General features: G+C 46.0%; 1 long non-coding RNA gene across 1 annotated transcript in view; it reads right to left on the reverse strand.

Moving 5' to 3' along the window:
- The window catches only part of LOC110350852 (uncharacterized), a 60,923-nt gene that overhangs the window by 8,147 nt on the left and 33,062 nt on the right, over nucleotides 1-19,714 (reverse strand). Inside the window, exon 4 of the long non-coding RNA XR_015444764.1 lies at nucleotides 14,047-14,202. This is a non-coding gene — a long non-coding RNA (uncharacterized LOC110350852). The remainder of the gene's footprint in view (nucleotides 1-14,046; nucleotides 14,203-19,714) is intronic.

A 19,714-nucleotide genomic window follows, 5' to 3' on the forward strand; every position in this document is an offset into this window, starting at 1 on the left:
CAGCTATTACCTGCTGAGCACCTTCTAGGTGCCTTGCTTCATATGTGTGCCATTTAAATCACTCTCTTTAACCTTTGCTGCAGTTTCTCGAAGAGCGGTGTTATCATCGCCACTTTTGTAGAGAAGGAAGTTAAAGTACAGAGAACTCAGGTTAATTTATCTACGATGAGAAAACTAATTAGTGGCAAAGCTTAGTCCAAAGCTGGATCTTATGTTGGCTACTTTCACAGAACACCAACTCAAGTCTTCCAAAGTTAGCAGCTTCCTTTTCTGTGCTCATCTGAATCTCATGTATATTCCCTCACTGTGCCTCTGGTGGATAATTAATTCAGGAGTCCTTGAGGGCAGGTGCTTGTCTTCTTTCCCATCTCTGCATTCCCAGCAACTCTTATTCCTGAAGTGACCGCTGTATGCTGGATACTAAGGCACTGTAGATACAGAGATCAACAGGGGGACAGGGCTCCTGCACCTACAAAGCGCTCATCCCACAGGGGAAGTGGACACTTGGGGAAGGAATTGAAGTAGAGAATTATGGCTGCTCTGGGGGGGGGCAGGTGGGGATTATAGGGCTTAGGACATTAAAAAATGGGAATCCCTACCCTAGTGTGAGCGAAGAGGGAAGGAAGCTAGTGGTGTAGGACTAAAGAGGAAGGAGATTTCCAAGGGGAGGCGTGAGGTACTGGGTGCAGGAGGAGGAGTGGAAAGAGGGTCTGTGTACAAAGGCAGGAGGTGAGAGGACAGCTGAGAAGGCAGGCAGTGGAGAGAGATGGGGCTGCACATGAAGAAGAACCGGAGCATGGGGATGCTGCAAAGCTCTGATGTGGCTTTGGGGGCCTCCATGGAAGCCATGCAGCTCCGAGTGGCATGGTTGCATCTGGAAGCTCACTTCAAAGGGCAAAGGTGAGTGTGGAATGTAGGGAGGAAGCAAAGGGCCAAGAGGGATAGGAAGGAAAATGACATTGTCTCATAGTCCCGTGGCCTGGACTAGGTCACAGTGGCACAGACAGTGAGGAGATGTTGGAGGCAGAGTTAGAATCAGTAGGTTGGTTTTCTAATTAGATATGGGAGATTAGTGAAGAAGAGGAATCCGGATGATCCTAGGTTCCTGGCTTGGGCAAACGGATACAGTGGAGGCATTTTCTGGTTTAGGTGAATCAGTCAGTTTACTCAGCAGTGTGTATGTGCTCATCAAGTGGATGCAGGTCAAAGGTGGATTGTGTATGAGCTGGCAAGAGAACACTGGAAGTCATCAGCCATGATATCACTCAGAGATTAACAGACAAGAAAGTGCCATGGAATAATGTTGGAAGTCAGGGCAGGGGGTGGGGGTAGGTGGGCAAAGAAACTCAAGACAAGAGGAGAGAACAGAGGAAAGCAAACCAAGGGGAAGACACTGACTCAAATGTAGGGAACAGGTAAGGGGACATTACCCCTGCAGTGAATCCTGGTCTCCTGTGAGCCACTACAACACAAAGTGAATTAAAGAATAAAGACAGGAAATGAGACTTGGAGAAAAAGCTGAGCTGTGGGCCTGATCAGTGCTACTCTGGACAGCAAAGACAGAGGCAACCCAAGCTTGCCACTATTTACTGGGATCATAGGGAGTATCAGATGACTCAGAGGGCACCAATAATCCTAAATTGGCAAGGATCTTATAATCAGAGGAAGTATCAGATGACTCAGAGGGTGGTGGTAATTCTATGGCCATGAGGATCTTATGTTGATGAGGATTTTAGGTTGATTAAAACCATGAGATGAGCAAAAATATTCTTACAACAGTAGGTGGGATGAGTTAAACTGATAAGGAATTTGTCTCTCCCTAGGTGAAACGTTTCTACTTGGTTCTCAAAGACCCAGGACGTCTTCAGCTGATGTAATCTTGCCCTTGAGCATCACAGCATCCCAGGATTGTTGAGGCCTCAGAGAGCCCTAATCGTAATTTAATTGTGAAATGATTTTTCCCCAAAATTATGTAGAATGGCTCCCAACACTCAGAAGCCACAGGGAAGACTTCATGAAGGTGGGGGCCATCATACAGGCCAAGGGGAGCCCTGAAATGGTTCCCTGGCTTTTGCAGCGAGAGGCTGGTGTCCCCCTGAGAGCAGTGCCAGGCCACAAGGACAGTAGGCATCAACTGGACAGGGCCGAGGAGCAGGGGAGGGCCTGTTTAGTGGCGAAGGCACATCTTGCACCTGAGTCTCCTCATTGCAATCTGGTGCATCATGGAGCTATGTTTTTCTATTTTCACTTTATTTCCATGTAGCCTTGGGAGACACTGCTAACAGGTGGATCTCCAGGGTAGCGTCAAGCTTGGTGAAGTAACTGAGAAATGAATGGATGGAGACAGAGACTAGACCATGAGTCACTCTCTGCTGGAAAGTGCCATGATGCCCCGTGCCCAGTCACTTTGGCCTCCTACCCAGATGCCCTCTGGTGGGGGCATGGCTTTCATGGAAGCCCTGGGGAATGACTGCAGGGCACGATTCAGACTATCTGAGTGGTGCCCAAAGTGGGGACACTGACCTCAGGCGTATTCAGTGGACTAATGGAGGGAGGCTGAGAAGCTGAGGAGCCAAGCCATTCTCAGCCACTGGGGTCTTGGCTGTCTGTGAAATTTGCCTCTCCATTTGCTGCCCCCTCCTCCCCTCCTCCTCCCCGTCCTGTTCTTCTCTCTTTCTCTCTCAGCCTCACACCCTCTCCACAAACCTGACCCCAACATGCACTCCCAAAGCATCCTCGAGGGGGCTCATTGTGGTGGGATGGGGTGCCTTCGCACCCTAAGTTTAAGTTTGGTTCATATCTCAGACGGAGCTTCTAAACCCGTGAGCTCGTTCCTAACAGACATTTTCTCTCTGGATTTTTGATAGGAAAATTGACAACTCAGCTCTCCCAAGCTGGCCTCATTCTCTCCCCCAGGAAATTTATTCCTCGCCAGGCATTTCTTAGTGTTGGTTTACGACACTGGCATGCACCTGGCTGCCAGAGTCCCTGCATTGCCTCACCCCACTATGACTGGTAACTGGGGCCCAGCAATCCTTCCTCTGTGGTAGCTCTGGAGCTACACCTCCCTGTCCACACCTCTGTCCTTCTGCAGGCCTCATTTCCTCTCTCCTGGACCACAGGGAAGGCTCCTGCCCTGCACCTTCACTTCTGGTCTTGCTGTCATGCATTATGTTCTCTGTGATGCTCTTAAACTCTCTTTTTTAATGTCAGAAACACAAAGCTGATCATGTACCTCATGGACAAGACTCTCAGAGCCTTGCTACTACCCACAGATTATAGTGGATGCTCTAATTTAGCACCACTCAAAGGGGACTTAAAAATGGGTTTTTGTTAGACATGGTGGCATGCACTTTCAGCCTCAACACTTGGGAGACAGACGCAGGAGGATCCCTGGAGGCCAGGGGTTTTAGAGCAGCCTGGGCAAGCTATCTCTTGTCTCAAACTAAAACCAAACCCTAAACTCTGCTGTGGGTAGCCTCCTAATCTCCCATGAGCCATGCACCATGCTACTGGTTGTACATGGATTATCACACCTAATCCCAGGAACATTTCTGTAAGGTGGGTATTTTAATTTTTTTTGTTGTTGTTTTACAATAATTAAGGCACCAAGAGATTGGGAGCTGGGAGTCAAACCCAGCATTGTGCTAGTTCAAGACTCCTTACTTCCTTCCTGTTTCTGTATCACCAAGTGTCCTGACCACATGCCCAGGGAGAAGTCCTGAGGCCCTGAGCACTGGACACGGCTGGCCTGCAGCCATGACTCTCACCACCCTCCCTGTCTTGGCAGTGGCTTCGAGCAAAAGTCTCGGTCTCCTTCCACCTCCAGTGAATCACAGGATTCTGGGGGGACAGAAAGGTCACCGACCCAAAACCTTAGGGTCGTCTGTGCCCAGCTGGTGGTCAGAGCTCAACACAGACGAGCCCACTTGCTTGGCTCCAGCTCCTGTTCATTTCCAGGGGCTGTACTAAGGGTTCAAGACAAATCATTTACGTAGGTCGACACACTGACTTCTGTGAGAGACAATATACAGGCGACAGCCACTCTCATTAGCTCTGGGGCTGACAGTAAAACTGGAGAAGATGAGAATAGTAGAAAGTGATTTTTGCATCTGAGTTCATGGATTTAAGATACGTGGAAAGATGAAAGAAAGGTCTATTTCTTAGAGTCCTTAAAGCTCAAGTGGAAAAGAGAATAAAATTCATCGGAAAGTGAGTCATTTTCTCCTTTTTGATAGAATAAAGAAGACACCAGTGGAAAATATAGGGGGGAAATGGGCTGGCTTCCTGTGGAACAGTTTGGCTTCTTAGAAAATGAATCAGTTTTCAATAATGCAACAAGCATGTATCAAGTGCCATTCTCTGCTGAGCACCATGCAGGACAATAGTGAGAAATACTTAAAAAGAAGGGAGGTGACAGGAGTTGCAAACTATTGAAACTGCTTGAAAGATGTATTTAAAGTGGCTTTAACTGGAGACTATATTCACAGGAGATGCTATTCACAGGGACCTAACTGGGAGCCCAGCCAGGATGTACCCTCCAGAGTCACCTTGCCAGGCTCTCCAACTGTCTGGAGGAAGATCCGATGTCCCAGGTGAGACCTGAAGTCAGGAAAGCTCAGCACACTTGTGAGCAGCTGCTTTGTTATTGGAGCCTGGTGCACTTTATTGGAACATAATACCTATGCAAATATATTATTATTACACTTTTTACAAGTCTACTCTTCTAGTTCTAAAAACCTACTAGTGTGACTTATTCATACCATTTTTGCCCATACTGGAAAAAGTCACATCCGGATTAAAATAAGTCCACTCCCACTTTATGCAATAGAGGTCGCCTTGAAAACTTGCCTGTAAATCAATATTTTCTTAATAGAGTACTATTTTTGTTGCTACATACCATGGATTTCCAGAGATCAAGTCTCAATTTGTCATTAGTATGTAATTGATCATTGTTACTACCCTGCTGAAATTCCCTATTTCCTACTCGACAGTATTCTTCTGCACCATGTGCAACCACTCAAAATGTATGTATTGGGAAGCGTGGGTGGTCATAGATTGGAGTCTCTTAACATGGAGGCTTTCCCTGCATTTTTAACACAGTTGGGGGGCTCACTACACAGCTGGGGGGGGTCCCAATTTTCCCCCTAAGCATCATCTCCAAAACACTGACTGAGGGTCCTATCTTTTCCAACTATGTTTATATTACACATACAGATTTATATTTACATAAACGCCTTTTCAGGGCACAGAATACGAAATGAAACTGTCGTTATTTCCCAATGTATTCCAGGATATTGCTTTGTTAAATTATAGCCACTAAAGGCCACAAAATAACATAAGCCGCCTACTCTCTCCTCTGTGAGGTGCATTGTGTGCAAGAACCCATCGAGTAAATAGTACCTCTGCTAATTAATGAGTGCCAATCCTATTATTTTTTCTAAACTAAAAAATGAAACTGAATATTGTACTTTACATTCTTTTCCCCAATTCTAGTTAAAAGTAAAGAGGCCAAGATAAATTCAGCAGCAGAATGCTGCTTACAATAATTCTTTTTCCTAATTACTAAAATCAATGGGCATTTAAAAAAAACAAACCTTATATTCAGTTTGGTTCTTGGCTTTCCAAGACAGGGTGGCTAATTAAAACTACCGCACATTCTGGCATGCAGTTTATGATTGTGAAAAGGTCACATACTTGCAAACAAAGTTCACCACACCTCCCACGTGGAGCTAAGTAATCACAGAGCGTGTTTAAAAATAATTTCTATTCCTCTCTTCCTAGCAGCTTCTTTCTTTTCTCTCCTTACTCACGACGGCCCATCAGTACCACCACTTTCCTCAGAGCGCTCCTGCTTTGGATCCCTTCAGTTGCCGGAATAGAGCTACAATGCTGCAGAGGGCATGAGACAACAGGATTCTGGTTCTGGTAAGAACCCAACCTTGGAATGGTGACATTCCAGAATTGGATGTCTGCCACCCTGCGGACCAGTAAATGCAGGGCGAAGACATCTTTCTCCATTAGGAAGAGTCCCCTTTGCCTCTTCCTGGAGGGATCTCTCAATTCAGATGGGCACTGGGCACACCCCAGTTTCCCATTCTTCACCCCGCCGATGGCATCCGTCGTGACTCCAGCCTAGCCTCGGGCCTTGGTGGCACCAGCGCCTGACTAGCCCATAGGTGTGCACTCACTGTCTCTGGGACTCTGCTACGTGCGTCTCATATGCCTGTCACTTTCAGGACTTCTGCTCTGTCATTTAAAGTACTGGTGATCACTGTGCTGCCCCCGCCCACCTGATGTCTGGCAGGACAATAACTACTGGTCAAAGAGTAGAATACGTCACGTCAATTTGCAGATCCATCCTGATGTTACTCACTTTTCTCATGAGCTTTTCCTACCACTGACGCTTTGCAGCAGAGGTCTCAAGAAAGGGTGCAAAACTGGGGCCTCATGCTGGGATACAGCTGGGCTGGTGCAGAGGCACACGCTTGTGACTGCTACACTCTGGGAGGCTGGCGCAGAAGGATCAAAGATTTGAGCACGGCCAGAATAACTTAGCAGAGCCTGCCTCCAAATTAAAAATAAATGAAAACAAAAAGGGTTGCAATGTAGTGCACAGGTTCTGGATTCAATTCCTAGCTCAGGAAAAAAAAAAAGAGACAATCAAATCACACGGGCTGGATTGCAGGAAGGGGAAGCTCTGCCTGTGCTTGTAGCATTCAAAGGACAATTTGAGTAAGTGAGGCTAGTTTTTCTCAGTTAAAATACTTCGCAAACCCAAATAATACCTGTGCCGGTGGTGGCCTTTTCCCAGAGGTCTACTTGTGTTTACATTATTTTACACTTGCAATTTGCAATGATGTCAGTGAGAGGGAAGAGTTAATCCTCACTGGCTTTCTGAGAAAGTGGCAGACAAAGCACGGGGAAGGTTCTGATGCGCTTATGGAGAGCTGATTAAACAGCTATCACTGCTTCAGGCTTTCAGAAGTGATGAAAAGCCACCCAGTTCCCACATCTACAGCGTAATGAGAGGACGAAAATAACCACCATGAGTAACAACGCCAGCACATAGGGCTGTTTAGGGAGGACTGTAGAGTATAATCGCAAATATAAGGGATTCAATATTTAATATTAGCTAACATTTGTATGAATCAAACACTGAATGTTTAAAAATTTATCCTCACAAATTAAAAATATAAAAAGAGAGAGGTTAACTGATTTGCCAGGGGTTGCACAAATTGGTTTCTTAGCTAAGATCGAATTTACAACTTCTTGCATCGATTTTACTCACTTTATGTTAAGTTTAACTACAAAACTAAGATTATTAATATCCTTTCAAGCAGGAATGTTAATTAACTTGCCTGTCTACTTGCCGGTAAAATGGCTAAGGTGCACACTGATGAGACTGAGCATTGGGTGGCTGAGTTCCCCACTGAATTAAGCTGCGGAAAGGAGGAAAACATGAATTTGGTTCCTCACAAGAGTGGCGATTTTCAGATAATAAGAATACAGTGAAACATTGTCAATATTAAAATAATAATCCATATCTTTTAAGCAGGGTGATTTTAAACTTCCCTTCCTCCCTCCCCGTCTGCTTCTTCTTCCCCCTCTCCCTCGCTCTCTGGTAAACAGTTTGTAAGGAAGCCATTACTAAAGTTGTCAGCATCTCCTCCCTACTGCTCTTTAATATGAAACAAATGTGAGACATGGATGTCCTTCTGCAAGTAAAAGAATAACGATGTGAAACTGAAATAAAAGCACCTGCAGAGTTTAGGCTCTTGTTGGTCAGGGAGACACAGGTCCTGGGGTCCCAGGGAGCCTGCTCCTTCCTGCTGGGGAGAATGCGCACACACACTCAGCATCAAGCTGTTTTCATTAAAGAGGAATGAGAACAAAACAACTTTCAATAAGTAAAATGATAATTATCTGCAGATGACATGTTTATTTAACCAGAAACCCCAAATAATTACATGAAAAATTACAAACAAGAATACAATAGTGGGAGCAAAATTAATATGCATAAATTGACAGTCTTTACCTACAAACAAACCCAGTTGAAGGTATTAAGGAAAAACTGTTTCCATTTACTGTGGAAAGAAGATGGTAAGATGCTTAGGAATAAACCTCATTAGAAGAGTGCCAATACTACAAGAGCAAAGCTTAAAATGCTACTGAAGAGCAGGAAATATTTTGAATATGGGAAAGACTTATTACACTCAAATTAGCAAAGGGAAAAGTTCATATGATCTCAAAATTAGCTAACAGAAAATTTTAAAAATTGTTTTGTATCAGAAAAACACTAAAATTCATTTGTAAAATGAATGAGCACGAGTGGCTGGGAGAATTCTGGAAGAGTCTTGGGAGGGTATTAATTGTTATTTAGATCTTAAAACCTACTATATTAAACTACAGTGCTGGAAATGATGCGGAACTCACATCATGACTCACAAACAGGCAGAACAAAGCAAATAATCTAAACTCCATGATGGACTTTAATGTATGATAAAGATGTGATTTCCAATCAGTGTGGAAAAGAGGGGATATTCGATTAATAGCATAGAGACAACTAAGCAGGCATCTACACAAAAGCACTGGAAAGGAAAAAATGGTAGATTCATTTTTAAGGAAAGAGGACTCCTTCTAAGTGTGACACAAAAGTTGAAGCGACAAATGAAAGGACTGATGTATCTGAATACAAAATACCTAAAAAGCCACAAAGAGTGCTATAAGCAATTCCAAATACAAAATTTATGCTGGAAAAAAGCCCTACAGTTTACAATATTAAAAAATGGCTGATTTCACACTCATCCCTACAGAGGCACAACTAAGAAGAAAAATGGGTACAGGATTTAACCTAGTGTTCACAGAAAAATAAATACAAATGGCTCTTAAAATATGAAAAGATGGTCATTTCACCTTCATGTTTAACACCATTTTTGTAGCTAACAAATTTTCCCAATATGCGGAAAGAGAGGCCTTCTTCATCACAGATGGTAGGAGTAAGTGTTTCATAGTTTCATGGAGAAAAGTTTTGTGGAGAAGAATTTGGCGTTGTCTCAAATGCAGGCACCCATTCACCAGTCACTGCTCTCCCAGAATCTATTCTGGAGTTTTGTGTGATGTGCAGCGATGAATGTAAAAGACATTTTCAGCCATGTTGTATGCAGCAGACATTGAAAATCAACTGGGGGCCACTGGGGAGGAGGCGATGACAGGCCTCGTCATGTACTCTGGGTAGAGAAGAGCAGGGCCATTCCATGGGCACAGGTATGAACCATCTGTCAATTGTTTATGCTAAATGACACCGGGAAATGTCTAATAGGGTATGTGGCATGCTGTCATTTGTGTAAACACATACACATACTCACAAACACACACAATTACTGTAAGGAGCAGAGACACACAGGAAAGGGGTACAGTGATTGTCCTCGAGGAGGGATCTGGCAGTTGAGTGTCTGGTGCAGGGAGGGGACTTACATTTTACCACAAGGCTCTTCATAGCTTTAGTACTAAGTATATGGATTACCTATCAAAAATCAATAACTTACTAGTTAATCTTCTAAAAATTCTGGCTGATAGAATGGGTAAGTAGCAAAATGCTAAGTCAGGGAGACTCAGACTACTGAGTATAGAAGAACATTTTCTGACCTGGTCATTATGCGCTCATTCACTGACTAAACAAAGGAGCTGCTGGGTTTGTTTCAGTACAGAAGAACCTCCTAGGAGAAGAAGCTGGCACAGATTTACACACCCCCCCCCTCCCCGGCTGCATGTGATTCTCTCAGGAGTCCTTGGTAGTACCGGAAGTCCATGGCAGAGAAGAGAAAGAATGGGAAGCAAAGAGAAATTATGTTTTTGATTCTGAAGTTTCCAAGGTGACACATCTTAGTTTCCAGGCTTATCAGAACAGGAACAATGCATTTGCTTGTGCCTCCCACTTCAGTTTTTGGCAAATAGAAATTTTATTTTAAATTTTCCCTTCTATTCACTGCTATCTCAGTTTCTTTCTATTTCATTAATTTTCTGGGTTTAAATTTTATCGCCTTTTAAAACTTCTTATAAGGATGAAGTAAAATATTTTAAAACAGACCCACAGACACAAAACATGTAACGTCATAAGCAGGGTGGCTCAGAGGTCCAGATTTTCCTTTATAAACACAAGAAGCTTATTGTTGTGAAATATGCAATGCATTAGCAAACTACTTCTACCACGTCAGACTTCCCTTCACCCAGCAGGTTCCATTTTTCAATTTTGTAGTGCACTCTGGTTCCACCACCCCATAAAATACTTAATAAGTCACGTTGTCACAGGGGACAGTGGGTTTGTGACCACCAAGAAAGCCACATGCAATCATGCAATCCAAAATCAAAGCCCAGCTCTGGCTCTGATTTATCCCCCACTCCTGCCTCCTCCCTGGGAAGAGCATTATTTTAGTTTCTATTTCAAAGGATATTTTGTAAGCAGATGTACCTGCTGCTAACAAGCAAATGGGAATGGGGAACAGTGTTCTTGGACATCCAGACGACTAGTTTTCTGTTAGCAGAGGAGATAAATCTTTCCCCTCGGTTCCTTTCAGATAGGCAGAGAATACAGTGGTTCCCTTACCTGCCATCTGTGATTTCTGCACTTCCAATTACCTGTGGTCAAATGTGGTCCAAAAGTACTACAGGAGAAATTCCAAAAATAAAATATTCTTCTGTTGTAAATGGCACAGTATTGTGAGTAATGTGGCAAACCCTTGTGCTGCCGGCTCTGTCCCCTTCAGGACATGAATCATCCTTGTGTCCAGCACACCCGTGGCGTCTACACCACCTACTCATTACTCTGCTGTCAGATCTACAGTTGCAGGATCAATGCTTGTCTCCAAGTAACCCTTATTTTACCAGAGAGTAAGTGTAATGATGTTGTAATTTGGATATGACAAAGAGAAGCTATAAAGTGCTTCCTACAAATGAAAAGAGAAAGTTTTCACTTTCAAAAGAAAAAAAACACCCATGTATTGAGGTGGTCAATATCTATAGGCAGAATCGATCTTCTACCTGTGAAACAAGCAAAAATAAGTCCATGCCGGTTTTTGCTGTCCTACCTCAGACTGCAAAAGTTACGGCCACAGTGCATAAGTCCCTAGTCAACACAGCAAAGGCAGTACATTTGTGAGTAGAAGACATGAACAGAGAACATGTTCTGACTGGTTGCCATGTGTTAGGCTGAGTGCATTGAGCCTGGCGCCCTCTGAAATGAAGGACACCACACCATCCACTGCAAGTTACAGGAGGTTCCCCAGGCTTGGGGATGGGCATGGACAGCACATGTAAGTATTACCACAGATGCTGTTGCTGCTGCCTCACTTCCAGCAGAGTAGAGGAAGTTGACCAAGGAGAAAGGAAACCACTAAAGGCTGGCCTCCAAATGCAACCACACTGGGGTCTTCAGGAGGAAGACGCCCAGTAGAACCTACATTCCTACAAGTGCAAAGAGGACGCCTGGACATAGGACACAGGACAGACTGGCTCAGGAGCCACGAGGCCACTGCAGGACATGCGTGACGCCAGGCGTAGTGAACAGTGCTCTCAAATACTACACTTTGAGAAAAGAGAGAGAGATCACATTCATGTGACTGGAATTACAGTATTGCTCTAATTGGTGTATTTTAAGTCATTATTGTTGATCACCTAATTTATAAATTAAATTCTATCACAGGAATGTACAAAGGAAACAACCCCAGGGATAGACACCGAAGTTCCCGTGTTAGGAAGAGCTGCCACCCACCCCTGCCAGTGACTGCTGCTGTCGCCTCCCAGCTGTCCCTCACCCAGGATGACAGGGTGATGGCCGCAGACGGCCGCATTTCTGTAAATTCACCATGGGTTTGCCTTGACTCTCAGAACTACCAAACAACGGGGATAGAGCACCCTGGTGTCCGTGCTGAAAGCCTTTAGCACCCCCAGGGGGTCACAGGCGGTGCTGCTCTGGCCTCTACGCCCTTGGCCATTCTCTCGTCCTCCCCACCTCCGGACAGGGAGCCCCCACGGGGTCACTGTGGGGAGGTGGCCCAATTTCTCCCCATCTGCCTGTCGGTCTTCTTCCTGCACAGCTTCTGCATAAAGGCCGTGGGTGTTTTCCGGCCTTGCTAATACAGCCCCGCCCCGTGCGTGCTTCTCCTCTCTTCGTTGTGACCCTGGGCCACACCGGGGTCTGGGAGGACCTGGTCCTGCTCCCCTTGCACCCCAGCACTGGGGCGGGCTGAGTGCTGCTGCGGTGGTGCAGAGACCAGGGCCCCTGTGCTACCCTCAGTCCTCTGCCACCCCCTCAGGGCTCAGCCACGCCGGCTCCTGACGCACGTCCTCCTGGGTCTCTCAGCGCTGGACACAAACTTCTCTCGCCTGACTCCACGATGCCGAGCTCTCTCCTGGGCTCCTCAGCCCAGCTCAGGCTCCAGTCGCGTCTTCTCCACTCATCCCCAGCCCAGGCTTTGATCCAGCCCCCTCGGCCATCTCCTCTAGACCTTCTTAAAGCCTCTCCATGCTCAGGGTATTAAAACGTTTTTGCAGCTGGGCGTTGTGGCCCAAGAGTATAATCCCAGTGCGGTGGGAGGCTGAGGCAGAACGACTGCACTTTAAGTTCGGCTTAGGCAACTCATTGAGACCCTGTCTCAAAATTTTAAAATTAAAATTAAATTAAATTTTAAAAAGGCCGGGCTGGGTATCTTCCTAAAAGAATTAAAAGAATCATACCACAGCGATATACGCGGACCCATGTTCATAGAGGCACAGTTTGTAATGGCGAAAGCTTGGAAGCAGCCCAAGTGCCCACCAACTGGAGACTGGATAAAGAAGATGTGGTTTTTTTATAAAATGGAGTACTACTCAGCCATAAAGAAAGAGAAACTAGAGACATTTACAGCTAAATGGATGCATATCGAGGCCATCCTCTTCAGTGAAATAAATAGGACACACGTGTAAATACCAAATAGTTTCTCTAGTGTGAGAAACTGAAAGTGTAAATAAGGATGAAAATGATTAAAATGAATAACTGATAATTTGAAATAGGAAGAAAAGGTCCAAAGGGGTAGGGGCGGCAGGAGGGAAAGGGGAAAGGAAAGAAGGGAAAGGAAAAACTATGAGGAAAGGAAAAAAATGAAAACGAAATTATGTAAATAGGGAAGGGCAGAGGGGGTGAAGGGCGCACAGGTAATGGGGGAAAAATAAGAACCGAGATGGATCATGTACAGCTACAAACACCCACTGATAAATGTAAACGTATTGTATACCTAAAATGTACCAATAAAAGAATTTAAGGGGAAAAAAAAAGGTGCCGGGGAAGTGGCTCAGCACCATTCACTCCTCAGGGTCACGCACAGAACCCTAAGTCCCCTGGCAGTCTTGCTCCCGACCCACTGTTCTCAAACCCCAAGTCTGGCCTTCTTCCAGCTTCAGTACCCCAGCGAAGGATGTGTCCCTCTGTGCCCCCAGGCCGGTGTGCCGTTGCTCCTCATCTCCATTCTGCGGCCCCAGGCTGTGCTGCCTGGTCTCCCTCCCCCCGGAAGGAAGAAGAGGTGGCTGATTTCCAGCTGAGGACTTGCTAGGATCCCACCCGTCCTGTGCCCCACGCCCCTGCCTTACAGCCAGATGCCTTCCTTCTGCTATGCTCAGGACACTCCCCGTCTCTGCCTCTGCTCAGCGGGACAGGTTATCCCCCCAGCCGCCTCTGCACTCTGCTGTCCCCGCCAGGCTCCCACGGGCCGGCACTCCTGTGCCCCTGTCCCCCACCGCACTGCCTCTGCTTATCCTGCTTGAGCTCAGATATCGCTTTCTCAGGAATCTTCACTGTGTTTCCTCGGTTACACGGAGTCCTCTTTATAGTCAACAGCGTCCTAAGAGCTTCCTATGCATTCTTCTCTAAAGCACACGGTGCAGAGACAAGCTGGTGTTTGAAACACGGTCATGTGATTATCTGTCCATGCAGCTGGTGTGGCCTTAACCACCACACAAGCAGATACCTTGTTTCTGAGTTAAATTACAGAACGATGGAGTCTTCACTCTTACCTCTTATGATCAGGATTTTCCAGATCTTGTCAATGAAAACAAAAACATTCACTTCTGTATCTCCTTCCTGTGACCTTGCTGCAGTTTGGTTGACTCTGACCCTCTGTGCTGGGCGCAAAGTAACTGCTGTATCAAGCTTCTGTTGAATGGCTAATCCTACAGGAGAAGAGATCTTTATGAGGTGCGGCGTCTGTCTGTAATATACATTCATTGAAAAGTTACCATCTGGATACTCCCCGGTAAGGAGTGACTGCTTTCGTGTTAGGTGACCCTGGATTTTGAATTGTGCCTGCCACACAAACGTTCGAGTGACAGCTCTAGGAAAACACCTTACATAAGACAGCACTAAAAGAACATTAATATTGACATATGGCGCTATTCTCTGAAGCAGAGTGAGAACACTTTGCTGACTCATTACACTTTCAGGAAAATCTACCCATCTTTCCCTGGAGTCTGTGTCCGAGCTGTAGCCACAGGAATGTGCGGGAGCTGGCCGAGCCTCCCGGTGTCTCTCCTGAGAAAGCATGTGCGCCAGACCCAGCTCTGCTGTCCAGCAGTGTGCCCAGGACGCGACACCCGCCCCCCACCCACTGGCTTCCTGGAGCTGACCAGGGGGAGGCCGTGCACTCCCTCCCTCCCTCCCCGGGAAGGTTGCCAGAACACTCACTGTCTCTGCAGCTGGAAGAAAACAAGGGGGAGGAGGAGGAGGAGGAGGAGGAGGAGGAGAAGAGCTTCCGGGGGCAGAGGACAGCAGCTTCTACCTGGGAGCCCACCATCACCTACCTTGTCCCGTCCTCAAGGGGCTCCTCGGAAGAATACCTTTCACCCCCAATCATCAAACTGGCTTTGCTCCCAATGACCCAAATATATATATTCTAAGTCTCCATCCTAGGTTTGCCTGGAGGTTTGGCTGACGTCTCTCCAGAGTTAGAGTCTGAGCCTGTCCCCGAGCACCTGCTTCAGGACAGTGACCCTGGCCCACAGCCTCCCCTGTGCCGGTCTTCCCCTCCCCATGGTCCCTGCTGACTCCGGCAACAGAGACAGGGAAAACAACAATGACTTTCGACTTGCAGTAGTGCAGTGCATTTCAGAAAGGGAACCTGGCACAGTAAGCCCACTTGTCCCTGCACAGGAGACCCATGCAAGGTCACCACCGTCTTTACTTGTTAGTAACAATTGTAACCAGTCAGGATGTGAGCTAGCAAAATGCTCTTTCAATGTTAGCAAGTTCAGAAAGGCAGTCAATGCAGAACTTTGAGTATAAGCAATTATCCACAACACTGATGCCACGCAAGTTGGAGTAATAAATATTAGGAGACCAAGCTTTTTAAAAAATTACAAAGTTCCCAGACAGGACTCTATTCAGTAAATACTATAAATGGTCACACAGTATTTGGAGATTGCTGGATCAAAAGAAATCCACAAAGCTAGTCCTCTGTATTCTTTTCCTTGATAAAAACTCTGTTTAATATGAATTCAAACTAAATTTAATTTCTCCTATGTACTTTCCCAGGGTATGTTACAAAAATGTTCTAGGGCTCACAAAATCCTGGTTAATCTAGCCTTAGCCTTTCTCTCTAAACAGAAACTGTGTAAAAAACTATTTACATTCAGTATTCTGATAAGCAATTAACCTAATGGTCTTCAGAATGATGAAAATATGAATAATTTCACTGTATAATTTCTACAATTTAAGGGCAAAGCTCCACAAACAGTGATACCCTCTGTGATTAAGACTTGTGCAGAATAATTTCTAAAGTATCTGATTTTAAGCAGCTTGACAAAATCATACCTAATAATTTCCAATGTGCACAAAAACTCTCAGGTTTGCTATGGAATCAAATCCACACTGCTTCTCAATACCTCCACGGGATGCCACTGTGAGGTAAACCACTTCTAGTTTTCCATGGAGGTTTTTCTTTCACTTTTATCTCTTAAGAGAAATAACATGGGTCTGAAATGAGCTCTAGTGAGAGGAACAGAGAGCAAAAGGGGAGAGGTTTTTTTCCCCTCCTGGCATGTGATCTGCTCCTAATTGGGAAAAAAATGAAAAAACAATTTTCGTTGCAGAACGTGCACTGCCGGGCTCTAAACTCCTGAAAGTATTCTTCATGTGCCATGTGTTAGTCACGGCCGTGTGATATCAACAGAGCAACAAGCAGATCTGAGAGGGGGAGGTGGCAGCTGATGCCAGGGTCATGCATAGCTACGAGAGCCTGTGATGCTGATCATGGACTCAGCCAGAACCTGCAGACACCTTATGCTTTTATCCCACACTGGATCTTCAAACTATACTACTCAACAGTGCACACAGCACCAGCCTAATGTGGTTACCAGCTCAGAAGGATGCTGACGAAAATCTTGCTGGCCCAGGAGCTGTAATGAGAGGTGGGCGAGCTCATGACAACCTGCGTTGATATCTTCATACAAGAACAAACAGCAAAATCCTGGTGCATTTCCCTGGTAGGACAGACTCAGCAGACAAATTCGCTCCTTTCTTGGCTGTGTCCGTAGAGAACTGAATTTGTCTTCTAAACTTTGGCTGGGGCAAGGTGTCCTGGGGTGTGCATTGTACTTGTGGACCCTGTCATCAGCAGTGCTCCACTTTTCAGCCAGGCGTTCCCTCCATTGCACTGAAAATTCCCAGCTTTGCAGGAGGAATGTTAATGGTGGGGACAATAGAAAGTGGCAATCGTGGCTGCTGGAGGAGCTATCACAGCAAACACCAAGGGGTTTGTAGTACTTCCTGTCGGTTAGCTCTTGTGTCTCACTAACCACTGAGGGTGCACACTGGGCCACTAAGCTCTGCACTTGATTACTGACGGGCTGCCCTCTCGACTCCACTGGTACTGTGCTGTTCAGTCAGACAAGGTCTACTTTGAAGTTCTTTTGGAAAAGCAACCAGAGGCCATTCCAAAGGCTTACCAAGAACTCAGAGGAACATTTAGCAATGATTAAAAAAAACTGCCTGTAAGTCAACTTCATGGGCAGTTTTCCCTTGTATATAGATAGGTGGTGATAGCATGCTTTCCACTGAAAGTCCCATAAACTGGCACAATCGCATTGATCAATACCACTTAGAATAACGTTCAAATAATAGCTCTGAAATTTAGTAAGTCTGTAGAGTGCTTTCTGAATCATGAAGCAATAAAACATGGTCAGGAAGATTTCAGTGTGAAATCGAATTGCATTTTATAGAACATGGAAGTTAATATGTGGCTAACTTTCAATTAATCAATATATTGGATTACAGGACACAGGAATCAATGCCCAGGCCTTTCCGGATGCTGGTCATAATGAAAAACAGAGCTACCTTTGTGGAATAATAAATATCAGTCTTCAGATCATTAAGCAAATACAGAAAGTTTAGATATCTTGAAAGGGTGACAAGGTTCAACATTCACATGCATGTTTCCACCCCATCATCTGAGGTAAAAGAGAACCTCAGTTTGAGTTTTGCAAATGCTTGACTTTTCCTTGGTTTGCCAATCGTGATAGCTTCTCCACGTCGGACTGAGCGAGTAAGGAGGATAATGGGCATGAAGAAGCCTGACACCGAGTCTGCAGGAAATGAACAAGTCAACAAGCTAGAAAATGCACTGTGCCGGCCCCAAATTGTGCTGCACAAACCTAACGCGACAGATTCCTACACCCTTGATGGCAAGACGAGAACCATTCACAGCTCAGGGGTAACAGCAGAAAGGCTCTGTCAAGTTTGCTTCCCACAGCCGATATGTCACTCGGGAGAGCAAACCCAAGGTAGGCACACGTGACTATCACCCTGTTCTCATTTCTCATGTCTTCCTATTTTTAAACAGTGTAAGAGATTTCTTATGTATTTCCAGCTAGTGTTGGCTCTTTAAAAATGTACTACGACAGCTTGGAATCTATTTATGTGTATTAGTAAAGCATCTGCTCACATAGCTGACATAGAAATTTGAGAAAAGCAGTATTTTAGAGAGAAAAAGGCATGGGACATGGCTCTGGAAATGCCACAAGATTCATTCAGTGCTGAGTTGCCACTGTAGGAAAGGTACAAGCTGAGGCCAAGAGGATGCAAGGATAGCAGATTCCCTACTACGAGGAGCTCAGGGTCCATTGACTCGGTTGAAATGACGTGGTTAGCGAAGGAGGCCAGACTAAACATCAGGTGAACAGGGACCTCGAGGAAATCAGGGCGCGTGTGTGCTGTGACTGCAAGGCCTACTAGGCCAGGCTGGGCTCGGCCGTGCTCTGCACTTAGCCTGCTCTGACCAGGCTCTGCTCTTCCGATGTCACTCGGCAGGTCCCTCCACTTCTCCTGCAGTGTTCCTTTCCGGTGAGCTTTCCAAACTCCACCTTACAGAGCCATGGTGTAAGAAGAGACTGATGGAGACACCTGGCCAGGCCTGCCTCCCCTCTTCATGGTGACTCTCTGGCTGACACAGCCTTGCATGTCAGCCGCCCCTCTGAGTGCCTGCTTGAGCTAGGAGGTGGTGCCTGGCATGTGGGCCAAGCTGCGGGCTCTGCAGTAACATCTGGGTCCAGACCCAGCGCCCTCCACCTCTGCGTAGCCTGAAGGTGAATGAGCCCACTTCTGCACCTGAGCTTCTCTTCACCTAAGAGTCCCGGGTGCCCTTCTTCCTGTGAAGGGTTCAGGGCACACAGGGCCAGCGACAGAAACAACCTTCTCTCCTGCCCCTGTCCCCCACCCTGCCTTTCCCATGAAGCGTAGCTCAGGCCTCCTCTTCCTGTGGACCAGGGCCCACGTCACTTCCTCAGAGACAGGTCCTGCCCTGCTAGCTCCCGGCTGCTCTTTTCTGGCTTTCATTCTAGGCTGCAGCCTCACTCGGATTAACTCAGCACCTGGAGCTCCCTGCCGGTGAGGCCTGCACCGCTCTGGTGCTGCGGTCTCCTCCGTGTCCAGAGGAGGGCCGGACATGCAGAGCGTGTGTGTAACATAAACACAGACACGGCTGCAGGGCCGCATGGCAGGCCTCGGCTGCCTTCCGCCACACTTATGGGTCACCCTGGGAGATTCCACCAGAGGACACGACAGTCTCACCTGAAAACTGCTCATCTCCAGCCTTGTTCTGTGGACGGACACCTTTACCTCAGGAATCCCCTGGCGCTTTATGCTGTCTACTCTTGGGGAAGCAACTCACACTGCACCCCTTCGATGTCAGTGACCAGTTACATCACCTGTGACACAGGTGACTGGGGAGCTGTTTTATCCTCTTCCACCTCTCGGAGGGTTTCTGAGAAGCTCACAGGGTTTGAAGTGGTTTTAGCCTTTAGAAAGGTGGATCTCTTGCACAGGAAATTTCTAATATTTTTTGGCCTTCACTACACGTTTAATTGATAGTTTAATAAGATATGATACTGTCAGGTTCACTTTACCCACACTTATCTTTCACATCACTTGGCTTAAAAATGGCTAAGCACGGGATACAGGGGTAGGATTCTGAGCCAACGAGAGGAAGACTCATTCGTGGGCAAGTGTGTTTGAGAGTAAGGCTTCTTTGCTAGTGTGTTCAGGATGCACTATTTTTGGGAAGTGATATAGAAAGATTGGTCAATTTTTTTTTTAAATTTTAAGGCTAAGCAGAAAATATCACTCAAACAAGTGTTACTTTAAAAATGTTTCATTTCCCAATCCCCATGTTAACAGAACTCCTGCAGAAAATCT

The sequence above is a fragment of the Heterocephalus glaber genome, unplaced genomic scaffold (genome assembly GCF_053883595.1).
Source record: "Heterocephalus glaber isolate CG9 unplaced genomic scaffold, H.glaber_assembly_v1.0 deba00000331, whole genome shotgun sequence".
In the NCBI taxonomy this organism is placed as follows: Eukaryota; Metazoa; Chordata; class Mammalia; order Rodentia; family Bathyergidae; genus Heterocephalus; species Heterocephalus glaber.